This window comes from Lagopus leucura, unplaced genomic scaffold (genome assembly GCF_019238085.1).
Source record: "Lagopus leucura isolate 7727_CA_CO unplaced genomic scaffold, USGS_WTPT01 Super-Scaffold_100004, whole genome shotgun sequence".
NCBI lineage: Eukaryota > Metazoa > Chordata > Aves > Galliformes > Phasianidae > Lagopus > Lagopus leucura.
The window spans coordinates 66,870,692-66,890,352 of record NW_024962264.1 but is presented as its reverse complement, the minus strand read 5'-3'; the positions used below and the strand labels follow the sequence as shown (position 1 = coordinate 66,890,352).

General features: G+C 37.4%; 1 protein-coding gene across 4 annotated transcripts in view; it reads left to right on the top strand.

Moving 5' to 3' along the window:
* CTNNA2 (catenin alpha 2) overlaps nucleotides 1-19,661 on the top strand; it is a 455,013-nt gene that overhangs the window by 13,927 nt on the left and 421,425 nt on the right. The window contains exon 1 of one of the 4 annotated variants that reach the window (XM_042871702.1): nucleotides 3,551-3,600. The exons of the other annotated variants lie outside the window; for them this stretch is intronic. The gene's annotated coding sequence lies outside the window, so the exon portion shown is untranslated. Of the gene's footprint in view, nucleotides 1-3,550; nucleotides 3,601-19,661 lie in introns of those variants that run through there. 4 annotated transcript variants of the gene reach the window in all.

Here is a 19,661-nt window from a genome sequence, read left to right as displayed (position 1 = left end):
GAGCTAAATGGAAAAAGAATTCTGTTTTCCATGTAGATAAGCACGGAAGGACATGAATAAAAATCAGGTTGGCCTTTCCTCCACGCTTCACAGCTCTCCTCCACAGCTTTATGAACCATTGGGAAATGGGCCACGTTATCTTTAATTTTGTAAATAATTAGCGTTCTTTGTGTGGTTATTTTTGTTGAAAGTATGTTTCTAGATTAATTTGCAGATAACAAAGCCAGCTTGACGTACTGAAGCAGCGTTGCCCTCCAGCTTTGGCTGATTAGTTGTTAGGAGGATTTTGGCATTTTTGTTGCTGTATTTGCCTATCTTTCCAGCACACTGGGAGCTTGTTCCAAGAGCCAGAACTTGTGATAACCCTTGAAACTAAAGCACACATCTTATATGTTACCTCCAGCTTTAGTACCCGTAAGTTGTCACTCCTCAGAACTCAGAGTTGCGTTCGTCCTTTGAAATGAGCAACAGTGATTAAATTACAAGTGCTTCATGATCCTTACTTTTTCTGCCTGCTAAATGATGCAGTGACCTTATATTGATGCTACTGAGAACGTGCCCCTAAGTTTAAACCAGATGGGGATTGGTGCTAAAATACCACTTGGTTTTGGGGGATTATGGCTATCACACCTGCACCCTTCCTACCGTCAGTTTGGTGCAGCAGTGCTTACTGTCCTTGTTTTCATTTCATGTGTTTTGCTTTATAGAAGGGAACAAATCCACATTGCATTTATTTTTAAGTGAAGAGAAAAAATGACTTTCTCAAGAATGATGACAATGAGCTGTTTATTACCACAAGCGGTGCATTTTATTTTCTTTCAGTTAGAAAGCAGTGATTTGTCTGAATTTTTGGAGTGGTTTTTAAGTGAATAATGATATAAGAGGCTTCTTACTCGAGGCTTCTTATAAATGCAGTTATTTATATGAGAAAAACTGCTCATGCTTGGATTATTTATGCAGGGGAAAAAAATAACCAACCAACTGGCTCTGGATGGATACAATTTTTCTTTCCCATCTTCTCTGAACTAATTTGTTTTCTCTGTGCAGTGAGTTCTACTTTGTTTTAGATAGTTAGGAGCTCCTTATGCCATTTCCCTGGGTAAAATGATCAGATTCAGACCTTACCTTCTCTTCTTCAAGGCAAACTTTGTTCCTTGTGGCTTCAGGAGAGAACATTGTGGCCTTTCCCCTTTCATTTTTAGCAGACCAGGCTTCATTAAAAGCAGCACTGAGGTTGTTCCTGGTCTGCTGTCACTGGTATGTTCTTTCCTTCCTTTCTATGTTTTTTTTTTCCCCAGAGCAATTAAGAGAGAGGTGTAAAGATGAACTGCACCTTCTTCCCCCTTTTCAGGTTGCACTTTTGATGCCAGCCCCCTCTTACGAGTTTCATTTAAGCCTGGAGCCAGCATTCCGACCCTGCAGTGCATGGGGATGTGAATCCACTGCTGACCCTTCAGGTCATTTAAATCTGCAGTCCTGTGGTGGGGAATGTGTGCTAGTTGGTAAGAGGACCATCTAAACAGCCTTCTTAAAGCACTGTTAACTACTGACAGTAATCATAAAGCAAAGACACAGAGGATTTTATATCAACAAAGATTACTCCTACCTAGAGCCAAGAGTGACCTAATTTTTGTAGATACACCAGCAGGATCTGAGAGTCTGTCTGTAAACAGTTTCTTAGCAACAGCTGCCTGTCCCCTAGAAAGAATGTCACTTTTTACCCATTGTGAGGTTTTCTTCTGTTGTCACCCAAATTTTACAGCCCTTCTGCCCCAGTCAGTGCTTTCAATTGCGGGGAGGCTGAAGCAGTTTTGTCAGCGATGATGGCTTTCCGTTTTCTGGTAGCACCCACCTACAGCTCAGTGAGGTGGGGTTGATATTAAATCACTGTTTACTTTATTGCTGGCTTCACAACAGCTTTTCTGTTGCAGCCCAGTGCACTGATTTATCGTAGTGCAGTTCCATATATATTCTGAAATGATGAAGGATCTTACATTTCCACATTTCTGCTTCCACTTAAATCCAGGAGGTGACAGACCAGGAACAATAAAGTGAAATTCCTTTTATTTATTTATTAAGGTTTCAACTTATTTTGTTACCAAAAAAAAAAAAAAAAAAGTACAAGAAGTCTCTTTCTTCGTTTAGACTTGCACAGCCTCCTTCTCAAAGACTGAATTCAGAGGCAAACAAACTGGAGCCCTTTTGGATATGGTCTTTATTACCTGGAAGCCTGCAGCTCATGTGTCTGTCATTTTGAGCTTTATCTGCCTTAAGGACTGTTGTGTAATTTGCATGGAGAGGTCAAGCAGTGACACCTCCAGATAGAGCAGATCTACTATTTTCTACAGTAATACAGCGATAAATAGAGCAAGAGGGGAGAGGGGAAAAAAAGAGTAATTTCCCTGGACAATTACAAGCTCTTGTGATCAATTTAAACAGAAATGTTATTTGAAAATAGCAATCTTATTCCTTTAGCCAAAGATCTGTATGGCATGAAGTACAGAAAAACAGTTTTTTTTTTTTTCTTTTCTAATGTTTATTGAATACTGTCATATTTTAAGACTCGTAACCTGGGGGCTGAGGCCAAGTGATTGATTCAGGTAATAAGAAGTTTGAATGATCATAAATATTAAGTCTTGCTGCTGATATACCATATCCTGCTTTAGCTGAGACCCTTTTGAGATGGAGAAGTGCAGGTCCTGTAGAAGTCACGTATTGAACTGAAGGTGTTGGAATGGGATACGGTCATAAACACATTTAATAAGGAAGAGCAAACTGAAATCTGCCTCCATTATATTCAGAGTATCTTACAAAAGAAATCTTCACGAAAATACAGTGAAGCATACATACAGAAAATGCTTCAAGGGTAAATATAATAATGTATGCTCCAATTTATCAGTTCTATTTCCTAACTCTGTGTGACAGCAGATCAAAAGGACACTTAAGCTAAGATGTAAAAAAGTCTTTCTCTGGAGGTTGTGGAAGCAGAGGTGAGTTTTCAGTTCGTTGAAGATTCATGTGAAGTCAGAGTAGCATCAGTTAGCACATGTTGGTAGGACCTATGTAGGTGTTTTGTTTCTTTTACTTACTTATCACAGAATCATAGAATAGCCTGGGTTGAAAAGGACCACAGTGATGATGTAGTTTTAACCCCCTGCTATGTGCAGGGTCACCAACCAGCAGACCAGGCTGCCCAGTACCACATCCAGCCTGGCCTTGAATGCCTCCAGGGATGGTGCACAACCTCCTTGGGCAACCTGTTCCAGAGCTTCACCACCATCTGAGTGAAAAACTTCCTCCTAATATCCCACCTAAATCTCTCCTGTCTCAGTATAAGACCATTCGCCCTTGTCCTATCACTATCCACTCTTGTAATCAGTCATTTACTGTTGATTTATTGTCAATTCTTTATTTCATCTGTTCCTGTGAGGGTTAAATATGACTTCAGCTTGAAAAAATGGTCTTCCTACTTTTCCTTCTCCCTTAACAGAAGGCATTTGGATGTTGGAATCAGATTTGAGGAATGTTTATGGCTGATACAGACTGAAGCCTATTGCATTATTTAAGGGAATTGTAGATTTTATTTCTGCTCCAGAAGAGGTAAATTCATATGTCTTTATGTCTGATGGCTTTTGAACATAATATAGAAATTTCTGTTAATGTGAGAAGCTGTCTTGTTTCTTAAAACTGTTTTTATTTCCTCCTCTTTGTTTGATTTGATATTCAGAAGTTTCTGCTGCGTGCAGAAAGGCGAGTTAAAAAGTAATTGAGGTAGTTTTCTGGCTTGCATTTAAGAAATAAGAATGAATAGAAGGAATTTCTCTTATGAAAGAGGTTAGATGCAACTGGGAAACACAAAAGGAAAGGCAGTTTAAAATACTTCGATGCCTAAAAAGCTGACATTGAAGTACAATAAAGAAGTTGAGTAGGAAGACAGATGAAACATGAGCTTTTGAAGAACTTTCTATGAAAAGGGCAATAAAGCTAAGATTTGTTACGTTTATACTTTTTAGGAGCTGCTAGGGTGGCTCACTGTCAAATAACATAAAAATGGACTGTGATAAAAGACTGAGTACATTTTTTTTTCGTACTAGTTTCAGTATTTTCCATTACATTTTGGCCAAAAGTAGCACGTTGTTTTAAAATGTTTTTAGTATTATTATTATTATTATTATAATACTTTTTTTTGTTATTTTTTAAATGAAAGTAATCTGAATCGCTATCAATAATTAGTTGGCATTTCCCTTCGCATTTGGACCAAACTTAATTGATGCTTTCATAATAGTAGAAGTTTCTCATTACTGTTATTTCTCTGCTATTGTGTGAGGTATGGATAGACCCCAATGAAAATATACCTTTCTAACTAAATAGTCTTTTCTATCAAGAAAAGAATGTTTGTTTTTTTTTTCCCAAGCTCCTCAAAACCCAAAAAACCCCTTCCTTTTTATAAGCAAGTTATTGTAGCTCTGTGTTTCCTGCATATATTAACCAAATGTTTGAAGACTGAAGACAACGAATATTCAGTGACTCATCTGTGTGGAATAAAACCTGATACATTTGTGAATGAAATCCAGCTTTGTAAAGCAGAGCACAGAATCGTAGAGTCAGCGCATGCATTTTTTATTGTATATTTTTGCTTTTAACAGATGTACAAGTTAGGAAAGTTTTATTTAGACTTGTAAAGCACTCGCTCATATTTGTTAATCTGCTGATATTGGGCTGAATTGGTTATTTCATAAAACTATACTATGACTACAATTATCATCCATAGTGGTTTTTAAACATTTTTGGAGGCGCTTGCATTGATAATATTGAAGGAACTTTGTTTCTTAACCCTAAACACGAACATGAGAAGTCTAAAAGAGAACTGAATCCCAAACTTTTGATGAAACTCCTAGACAATTAAGTAGCTTGTCAAAGAGTTGGAACAAGTATAGGCTTTTTAGTTGAAATGTGAGCTCATCTGACAAAATGTGTGAAAAATCAATGCCTGCCTAAGTCCAAATTATGTATATGTTGATATCTTCAACTCTTTTTGACAATTTTTTCTCGTAATCACCATGCTTAATAGCAAAAATGTGGTACTATTTCCGTAGCGGTGGTTGAAAACAAAGAGGATGTGTATGGGCTGATTCTTTCCTGGTTATTCTATCCCAGCCTGTAATAGCTGCCTGTGGGTTTCGTGAATCTCAGGGTTGCATCTGGGTGATAACTTTTAAATGAAGACAGCTCCATTAATGTTTCATAACTTCCTTCATTAGCATTGCCTTCTTCATCTCTGAAACATTCTACTGCAACTGGCTCCCCAAATTTGAGGGAAGAGGTAATTCCTTTCTAACGTTTTAAAACTGTTCACTGAAGAATTTCTGAGGTGCTTTTAAGCCTTTTGAGGCATATAATGTAGAGTGACCTCAGTTCTATTCGCCTCCTTTCTTTCTGTCTTTAAATTTTTGATTTGGTCAGTTTCCTTTTTCGTGTTGAAGACTCATGCAGAAAGTATTCAGTGCTTCTCACTGAGACTTTACAAATACATCTTGTAGTTCTAGTAGACCTTTTTGCAGAAGGAAGCGCACAACATTACAGATTAGATTTGTAACAAATTCAAGCAGTGACATGCTAGTATTCAACTTCCCATTCCTTTTCCTTTCCAAATGAAGCTGTGCAGAGCTGCTTTTTCAATGACTTCCAGCTGTGACTTTAGTATCAATTGCTAACTTAAATCATATTACATGTGAAACAGGTTTGCTTTCTGGTACAAAATGTAATTTCATGTGGCGTCTTTGACCCCAGTCACCAAGTATAAAGTCTTCAGTTCTGCTTAGTGAGATTTATGCTAGAGTACCCTAAATATGCATTTTTTTTTTCTCCTGTCATAAGCAAATAGTCACTTTACTCTTCACCTCCTTTTTTCCAAGATGTGTACGAATATAGAAGTGAATGTGGATTCACAGCATGGGCTCTTGGGAAACCGGGTTCATTTTCTCATTCTTCTCTGTGAGGACTTCATGATGATTTTCCTGCAGGTGACAAATACAGGTGAAAATTCTCCCAATGTCCAGACAGCCTCTTAGGACTGATCAGCAGCAGAAGGGATATCAAGGTCCTCCTGCAGATAAGATTTCATGTGGAAGAAAAAGTACTAAGGGGGAAATGAATGCTGTGAAGTAGCAAACTGAGTATTAGGATCTTTACAGTACTGTTGGTTGAAATGTTAATATCTCACAGGATATAAAAGCAGTTGATGAATCTTAAGTGGAAAGCAATGAAAAAGAGCCTGAACAGTACAGAGGCCAAAAAAAGTTGTGGATGCCCCATTTTTGGAGGCATTCAGGGACAGCTTGGATGGGGCCATGAGCAGATGAGCTAGTGGGAGGCATCCAGCTCACAGCTGGGGGTTGGAACTGGATGGTCTTTAAGGTTCATTTCAACCTGATCCATTTTATGGTTATTGTCCTAAAATAGAAAATAATGGAACTTGAATGTTGGATTTCAAATAAGTATATTGCTACCAGTATTGCACTTGAAGAATGATAGCAGTTCAGTTTATGAACTATGGAAGTTATGCAGGGAAGGTGTAGTTTTGCACTTCACCTTCAAGAAAGCTTAGAATTCGATTAGATTAAAAACTTAACTCCTTTAATCAGTAATGCAGTAAGTGTTGCTATGTACTGTAGTTCACAACAAAGCAGGAAAAGCTCAGCAATGGTATGTGGCAGTTGTCCATCCAAGGACTGCTTTATAGAGCATTACAGATGAGGAAATGGAATTCCTGGATTTGAACAACTGTTGGACCTATCTAAAATGATTACTGAAAATATGAAACTGTGATCATACACATTTATATTCCAATCCTTGTAGGAGGTGGGGAGAAAAGCCAAATTAACCATCACAGAATTGTAGGGGTTGGAAGGGACCTCCAGAGATCATCGAGTCCAACCCCCCTGCCAAAGCAGGTTCCCTACAGTAGGTCGCACAGGTCGGCATCCAGGCAGGTCTTGAACATCTCCAGAGAAGGAGACTCCACCACCTCCCTGGGCAGCCTGTTCCAGTGCTCCGTCACCTCACTGTAAGGAAGTTCTTGCGCATGTTTGTGCGGAACTTCCTATGCTGCAGTTTCCAGCCGTTTCCCCTTGTCCTGTCTCCACTCACCACTGAAAAGAGTCTGGCCTCGCCATTCTGCCCCCCACACCTTAGATATTTATAGACCTGGATCAGGTCCCCTCTCAGTCTTCTTTTCTCAAGGCTGAACAGACCCAGTTCACTCAGCCTTTCTTCATAGGAGAGATGCTCCAGGCCCTTCACCATCTTTGTGGCCCTCCGCTGGACTCTTTCCAAGAGTCCACAACCATAGTAGTGTTCAATTTCCAGAAGGAAATACACATGTAGGAAGACATGCTTACAAAGAAATTATAAGGAACAGTAAAAAGCTTTCTTTTTTTTTTCTTTTTTTTTTAATTTTTTTCCCCCAGTTTCTGTTCTTAAGAAACTTTAAGACAGTAAGGAAAAAAAAAAAATTTTTTATTCATTAAAATAAAGAATGAAGAGTAATCAGAATGAGGATTTAGGATAATAGAAAAAGCTGTTTTTGATAAATGTTTTTGAAAAGGTATCTTCCAAACAGTGTTGAAACGTTAAATGTCCAAATTATTATAAAGGAGGCAAAAAAATAATTCTGCAAAGAAGTTCAGGGCAAACAAGCTAATCATGAATCTATTTCTAATCCTTTGGAAGCAAGAGCCATTCCATGGGGCTGGCAGTTGGTGCTGGACTGAGGTGGGAAAGGGAATATTGTGTTTCCTGCCAAGCGGGAAAGCTGAGGAAATTCTCTGCGTCCTAACTAGGAGGAAGGAAAGGTGTCTGAGACTGAAGTGTTAATTAAAGGGATTTTGAAAGTAATGGATACAATGAATAGAATTGGGTCACTATTATTGAGGGTTTACTTTATTATTTTAACTTTAGATCATGCTATGTTCATTTCTGTTTTTAATAATTTGTCTCACACTTGGTGTTTTCTGTGTCCCAGATGGTTGGCATAAGTGCTGTGTTTCATACAATGGTGAGAATTAATTGTTTTCATTTTAATATTTGTAATTCTTGGATCAAGATTTGGATTTTGCTAATTTTTGTCAGTGCTAGTATTTTTTTTTTTTTTTTTTAAAAGGTATGAATGGTGACAGTTTCACCTTCCTGAACCCATCACTCTTTCCATTCTAATCCTATATAAACACTACTTGTATTCCACTGACTGGCCTATAGTAAGTAGCTTGTTTACCTGATGACTTGAAAAGTCTATTTGCTGTTTTCAGGTTTCAAGAAAAATTAATCTGGCATTACCTAAATTTCTTCTTTTTTTTTAATTATTTTTTATTTTTTATTTTTAGAACTAGCATCTGTGTTATCTGCATTACCTGTAGCCTGCAAAAAGCTGGTCATTTGTTAAGTAATCTCAAGAAAATTGACAGATGTTTTTTATGAATTTATGCAAGAAGTTACTTCTTATTTTAATGACAGTAATGAAAAATGGATTTTCTTTCTTTCTCCTCAGCTTTAGGGGATTTTCTGTGGTAGCAAAATTCTTCCTATCATAAAATCATTAAGGTTGGAAAAGACCTCTAAGATCCCCTAGTCCATCCCCAATCCATCCCCACCATAGATCTTGTCCTCAAGGACCATGTCTCTATGTCTCTATAGTTCTTGAATGTTTCTGGGGACAGTGACTCACAGAATCACAGAATCACCCGGGTTGGAAGGGACCTCAAGGATCATGTAGTTCCAACCCCCCTGCCTAGCAGGGCCACCAAACATACACATTCAGATCAGGTTGCCCAGGACCCCGTCCAACCTGGCCTTGAACACGTCCAAGGACGGGGCATCCACAACCTCCCTGGGCAGCCCGTTCCAGGGCCTAACCACTCTCCTAGTAAAGAACTTCCCCCTAACATCCAACCTAAATCTTCCCTGGGCAGCCATGACTCCATCACTTCCCTGGGCAGCCTGTTCCAATTCATTATCACTCTTTCTGAGAAGAAATATATTCAACCTGAACCTCTCCTGGTGCAACTTGAGGCAATGCAGAAAGATGCTCTGAACACTGAAAAAGAAAGAAGTTGGTTGTGTTGCCTTCTTGGTGTCACGGCAAAAAAAACACAACTGTCATCACTTGAGGGGGTTGCAAACAATTTGAAACTGTAGTTACTGTATATTTTCTCTTAGTTTTGATGAGATTGAATTTACATTCTGAGAATAGCACCATAACATCAGTGAAGAAATGCTTTTAATGCTTTACACTGTCCTTGTGCAGGACAGAGGGAAGCTCAAGTAACAGTCTGATTTTTTCTTTTTTAACTGTTGAGTTTCCATTTCTTTTACAATTTTTAAAGTTTCATACCAATTTTGAAATGGCTCTTTACGAAACTCGGTGCTGTAGAATGGAAAGCAGCTCGGATTTGAGTAATTTTACTGTGTGGATATGGTGTTTCTTTTTCAGATGAATTCTTTAGGATTCTGTTAGATATCCAGCAATGTATATCTCCCACTGGAACCAGGCCGTCTATATCCATGTTTGATTATATGTCTACTGGTTCAAAAAGTAAAAATGCAGAGTGTGGTTATTTTAAGGATCAAGTCCTGGTCTTTGGATTTGTTTTTGTAAGAGATGTAGAAAGATCCCATACGTAAATTCTACTTGTTTTCTGGCATATGAATTTTTCAGCATTTTCAAAAGGGTCAGCCAGTCTTTTCCTTCTATGGGACTGCGATAAAAACAAATAGCTTGAGTTATTTCTGAATGTTTGTCTGATACCCTTTTGCTTTATACTTCTCAGAAATGGAGATTTACGTCTGCAAGGCTTAAGGACTGTGCTCTTACCCGTTGCATAGAATGCTTTCACAAAGCAAAGGCAGTCCTACTTCTGGGTACAAATGGCTGCAATCAAGGCAGTTTCTAACTCATGATTGCAGACTTCCTTGAAGTCAGCAGGTGTTCTGAACATCCTTTTAGAAGCTGACACATTGGAAGGAGGTGACGCACTGGAACAGGTTGCCCAAGGAGTCTGTGGATGCCCCATCCCTGCAGGCATTCAAGGCCAGGCTGGATGTGGCTCTGGGCAGCCTGGTCTGCTGGTTGGTGACCCTGCACATAGCAGGAGATTTGAATCTGGATGGTCATTGTGGTCCTTTTCAACCCAGGCCATTCTATGATTCTATGTGTGATAGAGGCAATGTTTGAACTGCTTTACAAGGGTAGCAGGCAAGCCATCAGCTCATATGAAGTTGCTATACTTTTCTTGTGTTTAGAATTCATATGCTCCTGGCTTCTTAAGACTGATTTTAAGTCTCCCTCAGTGTTCATGATTCTTTCACCATCAATCAATAGTAGGAAATTCGGGGTGAATTAAAATACCTCTAGTACCTGGTGTCGGTTGGCAGTTGTTAAGATAGAGTATTCTTTTAGGTCAGTCATTTTCAAAGAAGAAAACTGCTCGTTGTAAATATATATTTAGTAAAATAATGCTGTTTGTTGTGGTTTTGCTGGTTTGCCTGAGGCTGTGAGTAAAAATCAGGATTGACTTAAACATGGCATCAGTTTCTTCAGCAAACATATTAAGCTTTCATTACAGTCTTGCTGTTTTAAATGGTAATAATTTACTCATTATAAGAGTGTTACATGGAGGGTCTATTTTGAGCCAGTCAAATCTGCATTGCAGAAAAATACCTGTTCAGGAAGGTATACAGTAAGTAAAAATGGTGCTTAAAAAATCCAAACCCATCTGTTCAACTTGAAGGAAATGTCAGGTTAGAGATATGATAAAAAAAGTTAATTTACGGACTAGAACTTTTTTTAGTAATTATTTTGTCTTTAATAATATGTGCATGCTTTAAGAAGTCAACAATTGCAGGTTCAATATATAACTGTACATGCTTCTCATGACTTAAAATTCAATATCAGAAAAGTGATATCTGTTTAATAATCTCTGAAATCTCTGAATGGATTTTGTCTTTTTATTTTGTGTGGCTATTTAATTATTTCAATAGCTATTGCTGCATAAATACAGCAATTGATCTGCAACGAGTGCCTTTTAGGCTTAACTCCTGTGTTTAAAATTATGGCTGTAGGTGTAGGGGAGGTAAGAGAATTTCCCGTTGTAGTTGCTATTACATGTTGGTAATAAAGTTTTCTATGATTTTTGAGGGGGAATGGGAATGGGAGGCTGATTTTTGTATACTTTATTACCATTTATTTTGAGTCTTGGAGAAAGGTCCCGTTTTGTTTGACCTAAGCGCTGTATAAACACCCGACAAAAATAGATTCCGTCTGCATTTCAAGTGAAGGGCAACAGCTGGATTTATACAGATGGAATGCTAACACAGACAAAGTTAGCAGTGGTAGCAAGGTAAAGCTTGGTGACAATAACTTACCCAGTCTATCCACAATTTATCATTTCTGTCCATGGCTGCACCGTGTGTTAGGAGGAAAGCGAAAGAAAGCAATGAGGAGATGGAGTTTTGGAATAGTTTCCCTGTAGATGTTAAGAACAGCTTTATGAGAAGGTGCAAAGCTACGTGTTTAACAGTTTAGCTGCTTTATGGATATTTGTAGCTGAAATCAACTTCCTGTTGCTGAAGGTTATTTTCTGAATAGTTAGCTCCAGGGTTGACTTAAGCAGCTGCCATTGCTGATTTTCAGTCTGCGCTGCCTCCTGAGCTGTGCTATAACTCTTTGTGCACATCTGATCTGTGCTAAGTTAACTTTCCTTTTTAAAAATGCTTATTTTAAGCCTGGATTTTGTTGTTGTTGTTGTTGTTGTTTCATTACTTACCTGAAAAAATACTTGTATGAACAGAACTCAGAGCACAGTTCAGGTATGGGAAGAAGTGATGAGGTATAAGTAGATGTTGCTGAAACCATCACTACTGCAGAGGGAAAGGCTCATTAAGCCCAGCAAGTGGCTGGTAAAGTTTCAAAAAGTTTTCAAAGTGAAGTGATGTTGTGTAGAAAAGTGAATTAGTGGAAGAATTTTGAAAAAGCACTAACTTTACCAAAAAACTAAACTATCTTTGTAATAGTTTCCTGAGAACGTATAATGCAATAAAATTGCATTTAACAAAAGGTACAGAAAGTGATATGTGGGGTGATAATATCAAAAAGATGAGGGGAGAAGGCTGAGCTTCAGGTATATGGATGGAATCAGAATGTAGTAAGAGTATAATACTGGAAGATTTAGATATGGCTTAGACTTGACAATGTGGAAGGAAGTCCAGAAATAATGCTTATATAACAGACCAAGAGATATCCAAAGTCAGAATAAAAATTACTGTGATTATCCAAACATAGGAAATAGAAGCCGTGTAACCCTGTCCAGTCTGTATGGAGATGTACGTTATAGAAACTATTAGTTACTTTTATATAAGTACTTTTTACTTTTTATATTGATGAGCTGTGGTGTATTGCTGCCTTCACAGTGTTAGTAGAAACCTAAGGAAAAGTATGAGTCATCAGATACCTAATATTTTTGTCACCATCATCTTATCATCACAGAATGACTTGAGTCAGAAGGGACCTTAGGGATCACCAAGTTCCAACCTCCCTGCTGCAGTTAGGGCCACCAACCTCCACATTTCATAGCAACCCAGGCTGCCCAGGGTCCCATTAACCTGGCTTTGAACACCTCCAGGGATGGACGGGGCATCCACAGCCTCTCTGGGCAGCTGTTCCAGCACTTCACCACTCTTACAGTAAAGAACTTCCTCCTGATATCCAACCTAAATCTTTTTTCCTTCAACTTAAAACTATTTCCCCTTGTTTTGCCGTTATCTACCCTTGGAAAGTGTTGATTCCCCTCTTGTTTGTAGGCTCCCTTTAGGTACTTAAGGTTCAATGAGGTCATCAAGCAGCCTTCTGTTCTGTCATGCGAATACTTTAATGAACTTTGAATTTTAGATCAGCACAGAATATTATTAAGTAGAGCATATTCAACTAGTATTGGACATTAATCCCATTACATTGACAGTCTGGGATGTTCTATGTATTGTTTGTGAAATAGTTCAAATACAAATCTGAGATATTTTCAGAGACTAGAAAACCTTAAAAATAATTTTAAAAAAGCCTTTAAAATTATTTAAATTAATTGTTAGTTTAAAGAGGCCTGAGAATGTCTCTGTTGTCAAAATCTGTCTTAAAAAAAAAATAATGAAAAAAGAATTTTAGACCTAACATAAATATTTCTTGTGTTGAAGAGAACTGATTTGCCTAAATGCTGGATTTCCTATCTGTGCAGTCAAATTCTTTATGTGACATGAAGTATTAAGTGCTTAAGAAATCCCAGCTGGGACCTGCAGAGGTAAGGCTGGATTCAGCACAACAGGCAGGAAGAGATTTCATGGCTCCCTATCTGGATAATCAGATCTGCTGGTGGAGGAAAATCCAGGGCCTGTTATTAGGTACAGGAAATAATTGTATCGAGTTTATTCAGAAGTATGTTTCTTCTTTCTGGTTATAATAAATCTTTCTCAGCATTTAAGTGGTGCTGCTTTCGTGACTGTTGTAGCAATCTTGCTAATGATGGGAAGTTGCAGGCTTCATATTTGAAGAAACTTCTTGTAAAAACCACGCTAGGCTTTCATGTATGTATTTTAAATAGCAGTTTATGTTGTCCAGCAGGTATTCTGAGTAATATCTACCAGAGAAGTGATCTATCCAACAACCATTTGTAAGCAGAAGTTCAAACTAGCAAATCCACTAGATCAGCTATAGTTCAGCTCTATCTGCAGTGTCCTCCCATCTCTTCTTCCACCAATTCAGTTTGATTCAGATTGGGGAATGTTAAAATAAAGAATGGGAATCACTGCTGTGGGTGTTGCAGTGTTCAGTTTCACCTGCGGAGAGCTGAGTCCCCACATTTTGCTGCTGCAGTCTTTGGTTTCCCTTTTTGGGATACTCATGCTGATGTTTAGAAGAGAACCCGTTGGAGATGTATAGAAGCTTAATGAGAAGCAACTCACTGGGGACAGTTCTACTTGAGTCAGGACACCCATTCTCAAAAAAAGTTAAGAAAATTAAGTAGTAATATTATTTCCTCCCTAAAATATAAAAAACTTAGAAAGTGTATATCTTCCAAAACCAGCTTTTCTAAGTAATGATAGTATTTTGTTCCCTTTAATCCAGTTTTCTGTCTATACTTTTGATACTTTTGACAGCTTCATTGCACATGTAATTATCAGTATTGACACAAAGTGCCTTGGTTTCCTCTAAGATGTTTTAACCTGTTTTTTCAGCTGACCGTTTTCTTTCTTCACATGATTTGTTCATTGAAGAAATCAGTAGTTTAATATAATGTGTATTTTGTAGTTGTTTAATGATTTTCATTGAAGAGAAATTAATTAGTCATCACTCCTTTAGTTCTGATTATTTCTGTATGCAACCCAGAGTTTTGGAAATAGAAATCTTGGAATTCGTATCAGTACTGGAACTTCTCAGTGTCTGAATTTGCTGTGGAACTGTTTTAAAATAGCTTAAAAAAATAATCCAGTGTCTTGGATCTCATAAAATAGAAAAGAAAAAGAAAATTGCGCAAATGAATTGGTTTTTGTTGTTATGCAGGTGAGCAGTGCCAGCAATGTTAACAACCTTTGTACAGAGTTAGACCTTTTCAGGTCAGAAAAAAAGTGGAAATAGCAGCTGTTTAAGTTACTATCCTCTGCTATGCTATCCTCCCTAGACTTAGCAAGAAGAATTTCCGTGGCTTATGTCACTGGTAAGTGGTTGTTGCATGCTAGGGTTACATGTGGTGGGTTGAAGCCTGGCACCGACTAGAAACGTGCTCTAGAAATGCATTCTTTTTTGAAACACGTCTTTATATGGGTTTATAATTTCTGCTTTGTTAGGAAAGTAACTTTGAAACCAGTTGTACTAAGTAGTGAGGAATAGGAAATAAGGGAGATAATTTGGAGAATCATGTGTACTCTTAGGTTAGTTTTAAACACCAAGCTTAATGTCCTTATTCCATTAAGTGGAAGAGCTTAAATCAATTCCCATGGTCTCCCACTAGCTCAGTCTTTCTTTTGAAGGAAAGTTAAAGGTTGCATTTGCAGCACATGTGGAGCTCATTTTTAAGATCTGAGATTTACTGCAAGAGGAAGGTTCTGAGAATTTGTTCTTGAACAGGACTTATTTAGTTTTACCCCCTCAAACTCACGCTAACTAAACCTACTGGTTTGTAAAAAATCTGTCCAAAGGAAATCTTCCCCATCCTCAGCATCTCATGAAATGTGTATTTTTCTGCATCAACTGTTGGAGTTATGGAATCTGTTATTTTTGAAACCTGGATTCCTAGACCTCTTTTCACCTTCTCTGGGGCTCTTAGGAATTCACTGAATTATTCTTGTTAAAACCTGTTTCCTTACTCTCTAAAGCAACAATTTAAACCAACACAATCCACTTGAGACAAAGAGTTAATGGCATTTCAATGGCCAAATTCTCAGGTTTATAAGGATCAGAAATCAAGGGCCTGCAGTGAGGTATTTTATTTCCACCTTCCAAAATATGATAAATATAGTACCTATATAGAAGGAACTGTATATTAGAAAGATGCTTAACAATTTGTTGAATTTGTTGCTCACTTCTGTCTTAAATATTTTTTGTAAGCAGTTCTGTTGCATTTAAGCTTATTTAAATCTCAATACCATATTTGACTTCACATAACTGCTTTAAAATTACATTTACAGTGGTGTGAAACATCTCAGTTTCTGTGAAGGTGATGCTGGAGAACAGCCTTAAGCACCAGTCTGGATAGCAGAATAACATTTGGAAATAGTGAGAATAAATCATGAACACAATTCTTGTTCTTTAAAATCTCAAAGTTTCATTTAGGAGGAATATTCTTTGGTATGTAATTACTCTTACTCTCTGAAAATTGATATAGTATCGCTATTATTTAGCTATATATATTTCTATCTATACGTATTTATTTCTGTATCTATGGTAGATGAAACATTTTTACTTTACTGTGTTTAAATTAATAGTACTCTTACGACTGAAGAAGAATTATTGTCTTTGTTGTTCAAAATTTGTATTCTAATTATTAGACATTTTAAAATGGTATAGGACTGCTACAAGTGAATTTCTAAAATGTAAGTATGCTCTGCTAGCAGACACAATTTTAACTTGAAAGGAGATAATTTCTTTCCTGGTATCTTATTGCTGCTTTTTGAGTCAGTACTAACAATTAGAGTGGGAAACGACCTGTCAAGTTACATGGATCATTTTCTTGACAATACATTATTTTTTTCCCTTTAAACAACATCATCAAGTACGTGTGGCTGTTCTAATCACAAGTGCTCTTTCCAGAATACTATTTCACTTTCTAGCAGAAGTCTCAGTTGGAAAGGCACCAAATATTCCCTGTTGTGCAGCTTCCTCGGCATCTTTCTCATTTATGTGAAAGAATTGTCGTTAAAGAAAAAATAAATTGATGTTTATTCAATTTTTTTTCTCCCCTCTCCAGTCACTTTTCTAAGAGGCAGACGATTCGTCTTGATCAGTGACCTTTAAAACTGGTTGATTTACATTTAAATACAATCTGTCACTTAAATTCTTAATAAAAATAAACAAAACAGGAACCCACCCCATACTCATATTTAAAAATTTAAATAAATGTTCTTATTTTAATAAAATGTATGTGCAGGGTGTATATAGCATTCTTCTTTTCAAATCAGTATAAGAAATGTTGTCTGTAGTTAGAAATGTATTTTTGTGTGTCTTTTCTATTTTAGAAATGGTATTATTAATTTTTTTAATTGTCCAAATGGATGGAAGGAACAGAGCTTTCGTGCAATTTCAAGTACATGTTAGTTTCTGAACTTAGAATAAAAAAAGGAGAAGGCTCCGGGGAGAACTCATTGTGGCCTTCCAGTACTTGAAGGGAGCGTATAAACAGGAGAGGGAATGGCTGTTTATGAGGGTGGTTGGTGACAGGACATGGGAAATGGTCTTAAACTGAGACAGGGGAGGTTTAGGTTAGATATTAGGAGGAAGTTTTTCACACATAGGGTGGTGAAGCACTGGAACAGGTTGCCCAAGGATGTTGTGGATGCCCCATCCCTTCAGGCATTCAAGGCCAGGCTGGATGTGGCTCTGGGCAGCCTGGTCTGCTGGTCGGTGATCCTGCACATAGCAGGGGGATTGAAACTAAATGATCATTGTGGTCCTTTTCAACTCAGGTCATTCTGTGATTTGGACAAACAACAACAAAACCAGGGACTGAAACAAAAATGTTTTTCTCTCTTTACCTCCTGAAAAGGTTGGCTTCATGTGCAGAACTTTGGTTTTGGCTAGATTGACAGCAAGGTAACAGTCTGGAGTTTCACTATAAGCCCTCTAATTAAGGCTAATGTGTATTAGTGAGATATTATCACTTTCAAAATATGTCTCAATTATTATGGTTTCTTTTTTCCCAGTTTTATGTTTCTTCTCCAGACACAGAAAAAAAACTGCTTTTTTTTTTTTTTTCCTGCTTCTGGAGCAGAAACATAAAACCAACTGTAATGTAGACAATTTGCATAGCACTAAGTAGCCATCAGAAAACATTCTGACCTCATAACTCCTGCAAAGAATATAGAGCAGCCACTCTACCTGTCAAGCTCTTTTGTTTGGACGCCAGCAAGTATAGTGATGTTTGGCTTAAATTTAATATTTTATTTATGGCAAAATAAAATCACAGAATCACAGAATCGTAGGGGTTGGAAGGGACCTTCAGAGATCATCAAGTCCAACCCCCCTGCCAAAGCAGGTTCCCTACAGCAGGTCGCACAGGTAGGCATCCAGGCAGGTCTTGAACATCTCCAGAGAAGGAGACTCCACCACCTCCCTGGGCAGCCTGTTCCAGTGCTCCGTCACCCTCACTGTTAAGAAGTTCTCGTGCACATTTGTGTGGATCTTCCTATGCTGCAGTTTCTGGCCGTTTCCCCTTGTCCTGTCTCCACACACTGCTGAAAAGAGTCATGTTAAAAATATGATCTTTAAAAGTATTCCTGGAAAAAAAAACATAAGGAAATCTAGGACAAGATTTTTTCAATAAATTATTCTTCTGAATCTACTTCTTTTTCTTCCACCTTTTCATATCACTGATCTGACAGGTTTCTTTCACTTAGCTGCTGTTGATTGAATTTTTAGAACTAATTATTCTCTTGCTTCCTCTAGGTAACTCTTAAAAAGATAGTGTAAGTTATCTGAAAGTAAAAGAATGTACCATTGGGGGAAAAAAAGAAAAAAAGAAGTCTTTCATGCTTATTTTCATTATAAGCAGATGAACTTGCAATTTTAAATTAGTTTTGCTCATTAGTTTTCATCTCTGTGAGCGAGCTAGAAGTCCATTGTATTGATCAGAAGTTCTAAATGCTATGTGATTAAAAACTGTCAGCGCACAGTGATAACACCAACATCTCTGATGTGGCTTCAGTTTCAAAATACAATAGAATCTTGTTAATTTGCTCAAATGGATGAGATCTATGCTGATTTTAATAATTCATGGTATGTGATACGTATGAAGGTCACCAAGTGACAGAGCATCTTTCTTCTTTTACTTTGGAGGCTCAATGTAATAGGGATAGCATGCTAATAAATACTTTTTTTTAATACTATTTTATAACAGTATTTTTGGAATGTGAAGTCATTCACTGTGGAACACTGAGAAATGTATGGGGGGGGCAAACAGAGTTGCAGTGTGGAACTTCCCTATAGGCAGATATTCTTGCTGTATATGTCTGTCTTTGCGTAAAAGGAGTAGAACCACAGCAGCCATATTTCAGTTGTCTTTGAGAAGTTTTTATGTATTTTTCCTTCTGTAGCTGCCCTTAGGACTATAAGCACTTCTTCCAATGCAGAATATGGAAAAAAAAAAACTGTTTTCTCCCAAAATACATTGAATGTAAAATCCATGTGTCAAGAAAATGAATACATATACTGACATTGTAGTTTGGGGTGGTAAGAGGAGAATGTGTTGTGTATCAGTGGAAAAATGTTTTTCTGCTCTTACCTGCAAATTCTGAGCCATAAGCTGCCTTCTGAGCTGGACCCAGCTGCTCACTTCCTTCTATTCCTTTTCTCTAAAGTGCTTCTCACTGAAACAATGAGATTTCAAAATCAAAGATGTAGAAGCACATCTGAAAATGTATAATTCAGATAATCCTCAATGTATTTGCGTGGGTTGTGAAGCAGCTGAGCCACATAAATGTCCACAGGAGGGAAAAGTATCCATTGATTAGAATCTTACTCAGGGAAACTTCAGAACAGCACATTTTAAAAGCATTTTTTGGATGAGAATAGAAAAGATTTCTTTGGTTCTTCTTCCTCCTCTCCTGCCCTCCTCGATGAATTGATACCAATAAACATAAGGATTAAATACATAAATATAAAGAAAAATCAATAAACATCTGAGTTGTAGGAAAGATTTTTGCCCACATATGCATGACATTCACACTTTGCAGAAGTTTAGGAGGCAATGTAGGAAATGTCATTACTTCCTCTTTCATTGAGTAGCTTATTTACTTTTTGTTTTATTTTTAAGACCTCTCACTCTCTGGATTAGTCAACTGATCCTTTGTTTAAATATTTAAAATAAATAAGTTTTTTGGCCTTTGTCACTTCAATTGTTGATTTTTGTGAA